We start from the raw sequence: 14,500 nt of genomic DNA, 5'->3' as shown, positions 1-14,500 counted from the left end.
CTCTAAACATAAATGTCCATAGAAAATAGGTAACAAATAAGATGTAAAATTGTAAAGTGTATAAATCCAGCACTGTGAGTGGCCAAGACTTAAGTGGACCAGGAGAGTACATGTTCACATAGAAAGGGTGGTAAAAGCTTGACTCCAGATAACTTGTGCTGATGTGACCCGATCAGTCTTTAGAAAAATCTTAGACAAAGAAATAAATTACAAAATATTTTAACTTGGGATGCTGGGTGGCTCAGTGGATTAAAGCCTCTGCCTTTGGCTCAGGTCATGATCCCAGGGTCCTGGGATCGAGCCCCACATGGGGCTCTCTACTTAGCAGGTAACCTGCTTCCCCTCTCTCTCTCTCTCTCTGCCTGCCTCTCTGCCTATTTGTGATCTGTCTCTCTGTCAAATAAATAAATAAAGTCTTTAAAAAATATTTTAATTTAATAATTGCAATATTAGTAATTTTACTTAAATATATTTAAATAACTTGCAGGTTTTTTACACTTTTACCTATATTTACTATTACTTTGGAATAAAAATTTGAAGTCATAAAGAAGATAGTATTACTCATGGCTTACAGTTAAGGAAATTAAATGAATTCAAGAGAGTTTATCAAAATAAGCTTAAAATTCAAATCAAAGTCTCCAGGGTCTCCTAATCATACACAGGCTATTATATCACCCAACGTTCTCTGGTTTGGACTCAGGATTTTACAAGTATCTGTTGACTCTGTATATGCAACAAAACAAAACACACACACACATGCACATACACACACATTGCCATCATTGCTTAAATTTTGGCTCACACTGAAGTTAGAATGTCAATATTAGACCTATTTCTGATTGATATGTCCTAGAATATTGTGTATAAAAACTTACACACGTGAAAAGAAAGACATACAGAAAGATACCAAAATGCATGCAAGTATGGAATGAATTCAAGTATTATGGGCAGGGAAAATACACTCAAAATATAATGATTTATTTGGTATGAAATCTGCATCTACATTCCTACAAATAAGAACAACAGAAATTAGAATCTGATGAAAAAAATGTTTTCTGAATCCACTAATAGAAACATTCTTACAAATAAAATGTTGATTTTTAGCGGAAGCTCTCATATTTTAGATGAACTACCCATTTGCTGGTAATTTAGGTAAGTTTATTTAGTTTCCATGCTTCAGAAATGGGCTAAGAAATATCTTAAGCATAAAATGAAATATACATACTAAGCGTTCAGCACAGGGAGGGACCGTAGAGCATAAAAAGTGTCAGTTAATGTGGAATATTCTCCAATGACTCCACAAATTTCCTTCAAAATAGAGTGACATTCCTCCCAGTTGCTGGGTCACATAACTCAATGGCCAGCTTTTTTCAAGAATGCCCTCAGCTGAAAAGGGATGCCTCACTTAAATCATGCCCCTTTCTGAAGGCAGCCCAATCCCATGACTACTTTACTCAGCAATATAAAGGCTGGTCCCTTGGCTCCACAAGGCAACACAGAAATGGGCCATCCTAACTCCAGAATTCTATGTAGGATCAAGTGGAAGCCTTTGTTGAGACTGTACTTTATCCCACTTTCATTTTCTGCCCAATCTCAGTTCTCCCCTTTCCTGATAGGTCTTGATCCTGAGAGCACACCCCAAATAACTTCCTGTGCAATAATCTCTTATAACCTGCTTCCCCAGGAACTCCGCCTCCAACACATACTATAACTTTCACTTTTCTAGTTTCAAATTGTGTATGTTAAAATAAACTGTTTAAAACTAATTTTTACACTGATTACTTTTCTTTTTAACATCATATCTTTAAGGCATGAAATCCTATACTTATTTCTTTATCTGAGAGTCATTTCATGACTGAATTTTTTGGAATATGTGATACTTTACACACTTACTCTTTTAGGTCCATAAAGCAAGACTACAAGTGCAAACTAGCCCCAAGGCTCTTTTTAAGGCTGAACTGGGAGAATCAATTAGGTACTTACTACCCTCAGAATATCCTACAATATTCACTTAGAAATTTAATAGTTCAGATACATCCTTTTTTTAGGCTTCCTTTCCATAAGTCTCTATAACATTGCTTTTAAAAATATTTTGAAACTAATGTTCCTTTTATGCTGCAGTTATTCGCTTTTATAATTCTAATTAGAAATAAATTTCGAGACTCTAGTTTCGGCTTGGAAATGTACAGATTTTATCCAAATACAAATTACTTTGAAAAAAATACCCAGCAAAATGTACTAAATTAGTAGAATTATCTAATCACATTGAATATTTTTCTAGGGAGCCGACAAAAATACAAGCAAACTCTCTATAGACCTTTAAAAAAGAAACTTGATTAAAATCATTGATTGAACCAAGTAAGTGAGCTCTATTCACCTTAAAACTTAACTCAAACACCAACTTTTTAAAATAAAAAACACTATTGTAGAATTTTAATCTTTCTATCTCTAATAATAAACTATTCTTTCTTTGAAATTGCCCCAGAATTATGAGTATTCTCAGGATATAAAGATCGTTATTCTTTTTTTTTTTTTTTTTTTTTTAAGATTTTATTTGTTTATTTGACAGACAGAGATCACAAGTAGGCAGAGAGGCAGGCAGAGAGAGAGAGAGGAGGAAGCGGACTCCCTGCTGAGCAGAGAGCCCAATGTGGGACTCGATCCCAGGACCCTGAGATCATGACCTGAGCCGAAGGCAGCGGCTTAACCCACTGAGCCACCCAGGCGCCCAAGATCGTTATTCTTAAAACTAGATTCTGAACATTCTAAATCTTGTTTATGAATCTGGAAAGCATGTTTTTGTTAGAACAATGTAAATAAATACATTCAACATGTAGCTGCCTGTATTTCATATTTGTTATTTAAAACCATACACTTGTCCATTGTAAAAGAGATTGAAATTTGAGATAAGTATATTTTAATAGCCAATATATACAATTCTGTTTAATATGGTTTCATGTTTTATAACAATAGGTGCAGTTCTGTCTTCTGTAAGTAACTTAATCCTTTGCCCAATTAAAAAGTTAATGTTGATAGAATGATATGAAAATTTGTGTTCTCTGATTGATGCAATTTTTTCAAGAGCACTAAGTATATAAAATCTCTCAGATCACTGTTGATAGTAGTAATTTTTGTTATATCTAGAGTTATATATAAGTCAAAAAGAAGATGATCTCAGATAAAATATTCATGGTGATAAAACACAATTAACAACAACAACAACAAAAATAATTAACAAAAATTGTGGTTTACATGAGAGCTCATTTAAATGAATTATATATAAATAAATGTAGTGATAATATAAATTGTAAGGAAAATAGGATACAATTTTAGAAGATTCTATCAGACATTTTTCAGAGTAGTTATTTCATTCTACACTTTTATAAGGAAATGTTTAGGAGACTCAATTGGTGCATATCCTTTCAATTTTTTTTTTTCCCAAAAATGTCTGAATAATTCTAGCTGTTGTGGAATAGTATCCTAATTACATTTTAAAGTGTATTTCCTTAATATCTAATAATGTTTAATAACTTTTTATGCTGGCTAAGAGGCTGAGCTATGATTTGAACCAGCCTGTCTGAATTCACAGCCTACAGGTTCAACAACTAATTTATATTAAATTAATACAAAATATCTAAATAACTGTCTAGTCTAGTTGACTGTGAATATATTACACAAAATCAGCTTTTAAGAAAACTTGAGTTTCCAGTGTAATGGGCATAAAATGAGAGCTCAAATTTATTAGAAGGGCTTAAAAATGAGACAATCAATGAATAAAATTTAAAAAAAAGAAAACTTTATATTTCTCAAGGTTTTTATGATCCTCATAAGAACAGGTGACTCAGTGGAAAAGATGAGTGCCCTTAAATATTTGAAAGTTCCCCACATACCAAATCAGAAAATATTCTACCCCAGCCTGCAATTGCTAGATCACAAAACGTCACCACTCATATGGGAACACATAATTATTCTCAGGAAGAAGCAGCATTTTGATCTACTAAGTATCTTTTTTGCTGAGTCTGAAATTAGGCCAATAACACTTTTTCTTTCTAGTGGCATTCTTTATAATCAACTAAAAAGTTTAGGCTCTTGTCAAGGTAAATTAGTGAGATGTAATTTTATGTGTCAGTTCGAGTGCCTGTGGAGTTTCCAGATTAAACATTATTCCCAGATGTGACTGTGAAGGTGTTTTGGGATGAAATTAGCATCCAAATTGGTGGATTTAGTAGGTAGCTTGTTCTACTCAATGTGGTGGCCACCATTCAATCCTTTGAAGGACTGAATAGAAATAAAAGTAAATGAAGCAGAAATTCGTCCCCTTTTATCCCCACTTTACTGTTGAACTAAGACATCTCATTTCACTTTTTCTGGAATTCACAGCTTTGACTCCTCTGGTTTTCAGACCTTCAAACTCAGACTGAATTCCACTGACTTTTCTGGGTCTCCAGCTTGCAAATAGCAAGTCATGAGACTTCTCAACCTCGTAACAAATTTCCTTATATATTTACATAAATCCAACTCCTCTGTTTCTCTGAAAAATACTGACTAATGAAATAAGATATCTTCAGATTTATACCCCAAACTTTACTAATACCTGTCAAAAGCCAGCCTTCTCCATTTCCATACATCCAGGTTTCAAGGATCCTAAAGTTGAATTACTGGAAGCTCTATCCAAGGTCTCCCCGTTAACAGGAAAAATCAAGTATGCTAATATTTTCTGTATCCCACAAGGCTCCTCACTCTTTTTTTCCAAATGAATTCCTGTTTATAGCCTTTTTCTTAGCTTTCCTCACTATTTGATCAAGTAGCAACCATATGAGGTCCTGTACAGGGAAAGCTCTCTAAACAGAACTTGTTTTCTAGACCAGGGGTTGGCAGCCTCGGAGAGTTGCATATTAACTCTTCTTTTCATCCTTAGTACAGAGGAGGCAGTATCTGAAGAGAAGACAGGCTGACTCCTGAATTTTCCTTTCTCAACCTCCACAGCCTGCACTAGAGAATGCGACAGAGGGAGATAGCAGCTCTTCTTCCTAAGGCAGAATCTCAGACCCCCTTGAAACAAACCTGCCCTAAGAATCAGCTTTGACCAGAAGGACATAGATACAGTCTAATTGCTATTATTTGTGGGCCCTGAGCAAGAGTATAAATGCAGATACATACATATTCTTATCATTTTAACCAGTAATTAAATTTTCATTTAAAAAAAGAATATGATTTTGCAGAATTTCACTTGGCTTATTCGAAAAAGTCAATTTACTTATCAATAAATTATCCAAATTGGATGCCTGCGTGAGCAGAAGCCTCTGCCTTCGGCTCAGGTCATGATCTCAGGGTCCTGGGATCGAGCCCTGCATTGGGCTCTCTGTTCGGCAGGAAGCCTGCTTCTTCCTCTCTCTCTCTGCCTGCCTCTCTGCCTACTTGTGATCTCTATCTGTCAAATCAATAAATAAAATCTTAAAAAAATAAATAAATTATGCAAACAAACAGGAAACACACAGAGAAACACACACAAACCAGATTCCCAAACAATCCATTGGTCAAGAGCATGCTATGAAAGCACACGCACGAGGTGTATTTTTCCACCATGTCAGCTTTATGCAATCATAAAGCAAAGTAAATCACAATTGTAAAGCAGGTTCAGGATTTCAAACTCAGTGACATTGCATCATGTGATCAAAGTTGGCTTCTTACACATCACAGAGAGCAGGACCGAAGACAAGCCACACAACAAAGAAGAGAATAGAAGAGTGCAGGAAGTTAACCAACCAAATGCCAAGTCAGTCTGTGGGCACACAGTTGAGATAAGTAAGGCCTGGGTCCAGCTCAGCTCTTGGCACTTACTGCTTCTGATGTTCAAGCTGGGAAGGATCTTGGTTCTGTTCAGAGATCATGGAGATCAATGGGTGGACCCTTCAGCAGCAGTTGCCTTTTTGAAGTGGTCAGACATAGAGGGGTCAGGTCTAAAGAATCAATTTGCTACCAAAATCCTTACCCTCTTTAAAGGGTTTAATCGGTTTTGGGTCTCTGCAGACCTTTTCTGGTTCTGCTTGTTATCAGTTCTGGTGAGGGTCTGTCAGTTGATGTTGGTTCCTGTGATGTCTCCTAGCTGCAGTACCTTAACTGCTTGCATCATTGCTTGTCATGTCCCTGCTCGGTATGAGAGACCCCATTTTGCTCTCTACACCATCCAAGTACCCAATGAGTAAGTCAAATAATAATTTGCAAACACACCCACAGACATGGAAAATCCTTAACAAATATAACCCATCACAATTTAAAAATTCCTAAACTAAGAATTATCCTATCTTTATTTGGTCATTAATTGATATATGGTGGTTTTGCTCAAATTTCATATATTTTTTTTTAGTATAATGAGTAAACACATCCTGTTACCAACTGTTAACAACAAACACAGAAACATGCAGGAAAAAAAAAATATGGATACCAACCAAAGATTTAAAATCATCCTTTAAAAAAAATAAACAAAACCATCATATTCCTAAGTAGTTTACATTGAAAGAAATTATGTAAGTGTAGGGCTGGGAGTTTCGGGTTTTTATAATGCAATGGGAATCCTGTTTAAATTTGCCATGTCCAAGAAACCTTAGATGTTCAAGGCTAAATTAAAAGATAAATATATGTACTCTGAGAGGATGTCTTTACTTAACAGAGTTTTTTATTCTGTTTTCTGTGATAGTTTGTTTAACATTAAGCTCTTCAAATCTATCAGATACTAATAATATTTGTGAAATTAAGAACTAGATATTTTTTTAGAAGAACAAGCATCTAGGGTTAACAGGCTACAGTACATTCCAAAGTTAAATTATATAAACTTTTCAATTCTACGTTGTCAACAAAGATTTCTCCAGTTTTTCTATGCACTGATGTGTTTCATTGTTCCTTTAAGTTCATATTGTAAAAGTAAAAAATAAAGGTAGCTTAGAAAGAAATTTCTTCCTGTGTCTCTCCTTTTTTAATTCTGAAAATTTTTAACTGGTTTTTTTCCTTGTTGTAGTAATTAAGTGGTAACATTATTTATATACACTTTAATAGATACAATTATATAAAGAATCATGGCTGTAAGAATGTGAATGCTGTACTGTATATAAGTTAATCATGAGGAAGCTGTACTTTATCAGTTCTAGTAATACCTGCTGCTCAGATAAATAAAGGGTATAACTTAGAGAATGTTCAGCTGATATTATGAACAATAGAATGTCAGTACTGCTGTTCATGAATAGCATACCAAGTACTGAATTACAGCTTAAGTATTACATTTCATTGTATTTTCTTAAGTATTATATTATATATTCTTAAACAAGAGTATACCAAGGTCAAGTATCATCAGATCCAGTTAAATTACAGAAATTAGTACAGGTTTGTATTGTTAGATTTAAAACAAAATAGAAATCTACTTATTATAAAAATTTTAAATACTTATAAAATAATATAAGTATACATGCATATGTACCTACTACATATAAAATAATTAAAAGAATCAAAATAGCTAGCATTCATGGAGATGTAATACATCAGACACATGTTTTAACATGTAATAAATGTGTCATGTAATCCTTGAAATAATCTTTGGCAAGCATAATTTCTAACTCCATTTTATGTGAGAAAAACAAAATACAGAGAAGTTGGGTAACCTTTACAAAGTCAAATGGCCAAAAATTGCTCAAGCCAGGAGTTAGAAATCATCTTTCAGACTCAGAATAAAGTATATACAGGTAATCATTCTTAAAATGTTTTTGAACAATGAAATCTAGCAATTACTACTGGCTTTGCAGGTTTGAAGTTAAAGCAATTTATGTACAGAAGTTATCAATACCACTATTAGGCATAAATACTTATTGAGGGGTACCTGGGTGGCTCAGTGGGTTAAGCCTCTGCCTTCGGCTCAGGTCATGATCTCAGGGTCCTGGGATTGAGCCCCACATGGGGCTCTCTGCTCAGCAGGGAGCCTGCTTCCTCCTCTCTCTCTCTTGCCTTTCTGACCACTTGTGATCTTTCTCTGTCAAATAAATAAATAAAATCTTTAAAATAAATAAATACATACATACATACATAAACAAATGCTTACTGAACACTTCTCAGGCAGGACTAGGAATATATAGTGTGAAAAAAAAAAAAGTCAGTCTGAAAGGGGGCAGCAGGTCATGAAATGGAGAATCTCCTGCATATGATGTGCCCTGAGGAGAAGAGACCTTAAGAGCCAAAGGACTGATTTCCATTGAATGCCTGATTTATAGAAGACTGAGACTTATTCAGGCCAATGAACATCTACCAAGAATTTCTTCCCAGCCTCAAGCTACTGAACTAACTGCTTCAACTCTCTTTGGACTGCTCCCTCTTTGCACTCCTGACCAAAAACTACAGCTTGCCCTAAACTGTCAAGGGACTTGCATGTAACTTGTTATAGCATGTGCTTCCTGAATCCCAATTCCTCTGGTATTCCCAAATCAACAAAATTCATTCTGATCATTCTGATCATTCAAGTTTGCCTCAGTTTCCCTCCTTTCTTTAGGTTGACAATATAGCTATGAAACTGTTCCGGCTTTCAAGAAGTTTATATTTCATTTGAAAAATTACAGTTTAGAACAAAATTTCTTTCCAAAAAAGTACACGTCTGCTAAAAAAGAATGTATTTAAAACACTAATTTTATAAATCAAAGTTTGGTCATCTGGAAGCTGGGTTTCAGAGATCTCCACCCCAGACTAACTAAATCAGAATCTGCATTTTAACTTCAGACTCAGGGGGCGCCTGGGTGGCTCAGTGGGTTAAGCCGCTGCCTTCGGCTCAGGTCATGATCCCAGGGTCCTGGGATCGAGCCCCGCATCGGGCTCTCTGCTCAGCGGGGAGCCTGCTTCCTCCTCTCTCTCTGCCTGCTTGTCATCTCTCTCTGTCAAATAAATAAATAAATAATCTTAAAAAAAAAAAAAAAGAAAATTTAACTTCAGACTCAGTTGACTTCTCTGTATACTACAGTTTGAGAAGAAGAGATGAAATAAACCTTGCATTGCACTGTATTATATTCTATCCTTATGTCCAGGTCCTCTGCTATTTTCTAACTAAAGATGTATTATAAAATATTTAGTCATACTTTTTTGCTGCCATAATTCCTTCATTTCCAACCCCAACCATGACAAGAAAAGGAAAAATACTAATTTTCTCCATAAATAGCACAGAATTATAATAAATATATATTCAGTCCTGTGTATGTTTCTAGTAAGATAACTAAAGTGTGATCTTCCAGGGGATTTTAAATTCAATATTATATTGTGTGTGGCTATCATCAGGATGTTTTCATCTAAGACCTATTCATCTTGATTGACAATGAGATTCTGGGTCTTTTCCTTTTAGCTTTCTTTAAGTGTATTCATAGAATCCAGATTAACAAATCTGAACCTACCTAAGTAGTATTAAGAAGACTATTAAGAAGCTAATGTTCTTTAAAAAAGTCACATATTCTGTATCACATAATAAGATATAAAAATCTAAGCATCCTTTCATAAGATTACATATAGTGATGATCTACTCTGAGGATCCAGGAGATAATAGATAGTTGACAATCACAATTAATACTTGACAAAATTAAGAATGTAACCAGCTGGGACGCCTGGGTGGCTCAGTTGGTTAAGCGGCTGCCTTCAGCTCAGGTCATGATCCCAGAATCCTGGGATCGAGTCCCACATCAGGCTCCTTGCTTGGCAGGGAGCCTGCTTCTCCCTCTGCCTCTGCCTTCCACTCTGTCTAACAAATAAAATCTTAGAAAAAAAAAAAAAAGAATGTAACCAGCTTTGTTTTCATAGTAAAACATTAATATTTTTCTCCAACACCCTCAAGATAGCATAATCTTTATTAAAGTTTATCAAAGGGTTAAAAATTTTTTTTTTTTTACTAGATAAGCTATAATCCAGATCGGATATCCGTATACTGTGTTTTGAACTCCACACTTAACTCAAATTACTGGGTGATCACAGATAGTGGTTCTTTCCCAAGTTTTTCCTTCTCTGTTCTCCCTCTTTTTGTCTTCCTACTCTTACAAAAAGTTAGAACTTTCTATCTGGGAGTTTCATTTAATACTCTTTAACTCAGCTATTTTAACTTATTTTGGCATGGTGAATTATTGAAGACAACCTGCCCTGCTTCTCAAACTTAGAAAAATCTCTCATTCACCAGAATAATGACTATAAACTCTCTCTGCTCTAATTTAAATAATTATTATTACTGCTGCTGCTGTTGTTATTATTATTATTTAAAGACTCCTAGCACTGGAACACAAACCTAGAAGAATTCAGTGACATTAAAGGAGTTAAGTGCCAAATTCTTGACACATTATAAATTTATTTATTTTTTATTTTTATTTTTTTTAAAGATTTTATTTATTTATTTGACAGAGAGAGATCACAAGTAGACAGAGAGGCAGGCAGAGAGAGAAAGAGAGGAGGAAGCAGGCCCCCTGCTGAGCAGAGAGCCCGATGCGGGGCTCGATCCCAGGACCCTGAGATCATGACCTGAGCCGAAGGCAGCGGCTTAATCCACTGAGCCACCCAGGCGCCCCAAAATTTAATAACCATAAGTTATTGAGGTACATAACCACAAAGGCACTTACTCATTTCTCCTTAGGTAAATAGCTGTTTCTGTAAGGATTACTTCTATTTTCAGATTTTGTCAAGTTTTATGTGTATTTAAATTTATTGATTGTCATTTGGACAAAAAAAAATAGGTAATTTTAAGTAATGAAATTTGGGCTAGATTTCCAAAGCCATTGAAACTGGATTCTAGACTCATATTCTCTTTCTCTGTCACTGAATCTCCTTATAAATCCACCCGGCATTCTCATACCAAATTTATTTGCCTAGATGGGCCTCATTGCATTGTGAAATTTGTCCTGCTTGGAAACCCACAGTGAGACCCATTCCCTTCCACATAAAAGCCCAGCTTTTATTGCTATTTGAGACCCTGTATTGTTAACTCATCTAATTCATTGACTATTATTATCCATCAAAGTGCTCCTGCTCCAACCATACCCATCTTTTTAGATGTCCAATTCAAAATCAACGCCTTTATTGTCTACTCCCATATAGTTTCATGCCACATTGAGTCCCCAGGCCTTTAAATTTTGGCAACATTTGTGGTGTTTATCACTGTTAGGGAGCACAATCGTATGCTGTTTGCTTTCATTTGTGTCACTACCTGAATGCTTGATATGGTCATTTCTTGCTGAAATAGATTACAACTCTTTGATAAAGATTTGTTATATTTTACATTACTTCAAATTTTTTTGTTAACTTCAGAGTGTTACATTATACTATGCACATAATAAATAAATATTTTACAGATAAAAAATCATGAAATAAGTTACAGAATATAATGTTCTTTAACATGAATTATATTGTTTGACTATGAAGATATGTGAATTTTGTTATATACTATTTTGTAAATAGCATTCATGAAGTCCAGTATTATTAAATAATATAGTCAAATTTACAAAAATAATAAAATATAGAATCAGTTTTTAAACTCAAGTCTTCTAATTTTATATAGGTGCTCAGAAAGTGCCATAGTTAACTATGAGGTCTTTACAAAATTAAGGTATATAAAGAAAGTCTAAAAAAATTATAGAATCATATTGCATGTGTGTAGGTATAGGTGGTGGAGAGGAGATGCTTGAAAACATAGACTCGATTATATTCATGAATTGAGAAGTATTGATGTGGTTTTGGTAAGTATTATATGCACTTCAAAACTAAAAACTGCATCTTTCAAGTAGTTAATGAGATTTGAAGTTGATAAAATTTAGGTAAATTTTGTCCTATTACTAAGAAAAATGTATAGTTTTATGTATTTTAATTGAGTTAGTTATATTCAAAGTATTATTGTGCTCACTTCAGCAGCACATATACTAAAATTGGAATGATACAGAGAAGGTTAGCATGGCCAAAGCATTATTAAGTCTACCACTAAATATGTGATTTATTGTTTTTGTAATATTAAATTTAATTTCTATTACAGACAGAGTCAATTATTTCCTCATTATAGATTTCCCTACATATATAACTAATCTACAAATATTAACTGTAAATTGAGATTCACATACCAAATTGTTTCCAATCTTTCACTGAAAATCAATTCCAAAAAAAAAAAAAGTTTTTGAGAAATACAATTGTCATAGATATAAAAAATCTGTGCATTGCTCTATGGTAATAAGTATCTTTTAGTTGACATCATGTTTTCTAACTCGCCTGACAAAAACAAACTTAATTCTGATTCTTTGGCACACTATAAGTCTTGTAATGGGCTCCAAAAAAACAAGTTTTGAGACAAACCAACCTGAGAAAACAAATCTTAGAAAAGCCCTGGGTTTTGCAAAAAAATACCTGGGGCTTTTTTGAAAAATCTGCAAGCTTTTCCAAGATTGTGATAAGCTGGCTGCTCATCCAGATGGAACTTAGTCACAACTCACGCATTATATGACTCTGATGAGAACACGACAGCCTTCTCCTAAATTTGACTATAGAAAAATGGCAATGATACACAATGATCATATTATTAATGTTCCAGAATCCTGTTATTATAACCCTCAAAAAGAAGGAAGGAGAAAATCTAGAATAATACTTTTTTCTAAATATGTACGAGGAAGCTGGCCTCCAAATTCTTTTTTGGAAATATGCCATGACAAAAAGCTCAGGGGACTCTTAATCTGCTTCTAATTAACAGGACATATTGGTCTTAAAACAGGTAGCAGATCTGAGTCAAAATTTATTCTGGCATTTTTTGCATGAAAACAAGAGGTGTGTATAATAAAGTGAAAGGGAGTCAACTCATTTTTATTGTTTTTTACTTTATTATTATTATTATTTGTACTCCACATTTCCCTGAAGAATGGTGCCCTAGATCAAAGGGCAAAAGCAAGAATACAGAGAGAAGGACATTATATTGTACAAAAAATAAGTTTTGCTTCCATGAATGCATTGGGCTTTGACAGCTTCCAACCTTTTTATAGAATTCATTATGTTATCAAAGCTTCAAAAGAAATGTCTTAGTAAAAAAAAAAAAAAAAAAAGTATAAAATTTAGTGAAACAACCCATGTTTGTACTCTTCTAATACACTCCCATAGTAATTTTTTTTGTTTTTCAAATAAGGCCTCTGACACGTGCTTTCTTGTGCTACTTTCTTATTTCTCCAATTGGCAAGTACCTTGAGAATTGGAATTGTATCTTATTTCTGTATCTTTTCCACATGGCATCTGCAGAGCCTTTGCTAAAAGGAACAGCACTGCACAACGATTTTCAATGTTAGATGAAGATGGGGAGAGCGGGTAGTGGTGTAAGTCGTGTAAATAGGACTGAAAATTGATTTAATGGAACTTTCAAACAAAAGTACTTATTTTAATATTTTCATGATTTTTCATGGATCTTTTTTTTTTTTGAGATTTATTCTTCTCCTACCCACTTAAGATTTAAAATTATATATGTGAAGTCAATATGAATCATGAGTTCCTAATTACAAAAGAAAGCATTTGAAATTGAAAAGAAATGAGAATGTGTCTACATTTCTCACTAAGACGACTTGGTTGACAAATGAATAATACATCAGTTGCTTTTGACATGATTTTGGTAGAACAATTTAAACTCAATCTAATTCAATTGTCACAAGATAATCAGATGTTAGGTATTTTATGGATGTATTTACTGACTACTAAAAAATATGTTTAAACTGTATAGGTACAAACCAGATCTATGATCAACACACACAACCAAAACTAAGCAATTTATTATTATTTGTGTGTGTGAAGTGTCACATGCTTAGTTTTCTGATTCTAAGCATTATAATTGAGTAGTTAATATGGATCCATACACTCAAATTCGTCCATTAAACAATACAATGAGGAGGTACAGAAAACGATACTTTTTAACTCAGAACTTTATGAAAGTCACAACATAGCTTATGAACAGGACCTCTGGTATATATTTGGTACATATTGCATGATGTAATGTATATTATTCCAGGCATAGATGTGTACAGCAAACCACAGGGTAATTAAGAAATTTCGAATCTCGAGTTCTGACCTTTTATCATTGTAAGCAACCTGAAAGTTCTTAATAAGTGAAGCTAAGGCAATCTCTCATTTTTTTTCCTGTTTTATTTTCATTTATCTTTTTGCAGTAGTATCACCTGTGAACCAAAAAACTCCAAGTAAAAGTTAGGACTCCCACAAAAATCTGCCTAATGCAAAACACTTCAGCATTTTTGTACTGAATAGAGATAACTCTATTTTATTGGATAAAAAAATAAAATTATATGATATCATTTACCTGGGCTTCAGAAGGCATCTTGGGATTCAGTGCTCCTGTATTTTTCTTTCTTTATTCTGAGAAATGAGCCCTCCACCTGTAAAACATTATAGGCACTATGAAAATATACCAAAGTCTGTTAGACACAGAAAGTCCCATCCCTTCCCTTGGATTATGGTGGGAGATCATATATTA

General features: G+C 34.1%; 1 non-coding gene across 1 annotated transcript; it reads left to right on the top strand.

Annotated features, from left to right (window-relative positions):
- Window positions 1-11,888: 11,888 nt before the first annotated feature.
- Window positions 11,889-11,996, top strand: LOC132009465 (U6 spliceosomal RNA). The gene has a single exon (XR_009401943.1). It is a non-coding gene; the product is annotated as a U6 spliceosomal RNA (small nuclear RNA).
- The last annotated feature ends 2,504 nt before the right edge of the window (window positions 11,997-14,500 follow it).

The sequence above is a fragment of the Mustela nigripes genome, chromosome 1 (assembly GCF_022355385.1).
Source record: "Mustela nigripes isolate SB6536 chromosome 1, MUSNIG.SB6536, whole genome shotgun sequence".
Classification (NCBI taxonomy): Eukaryota; Metazoa; Chordata; class Mammalia; order Carnivora; family Mustelidae; genus Mustela; species Mustela nigripes.
This window is presented reverse-complemented; position numbering and strand designations above follow the sequence as displayed.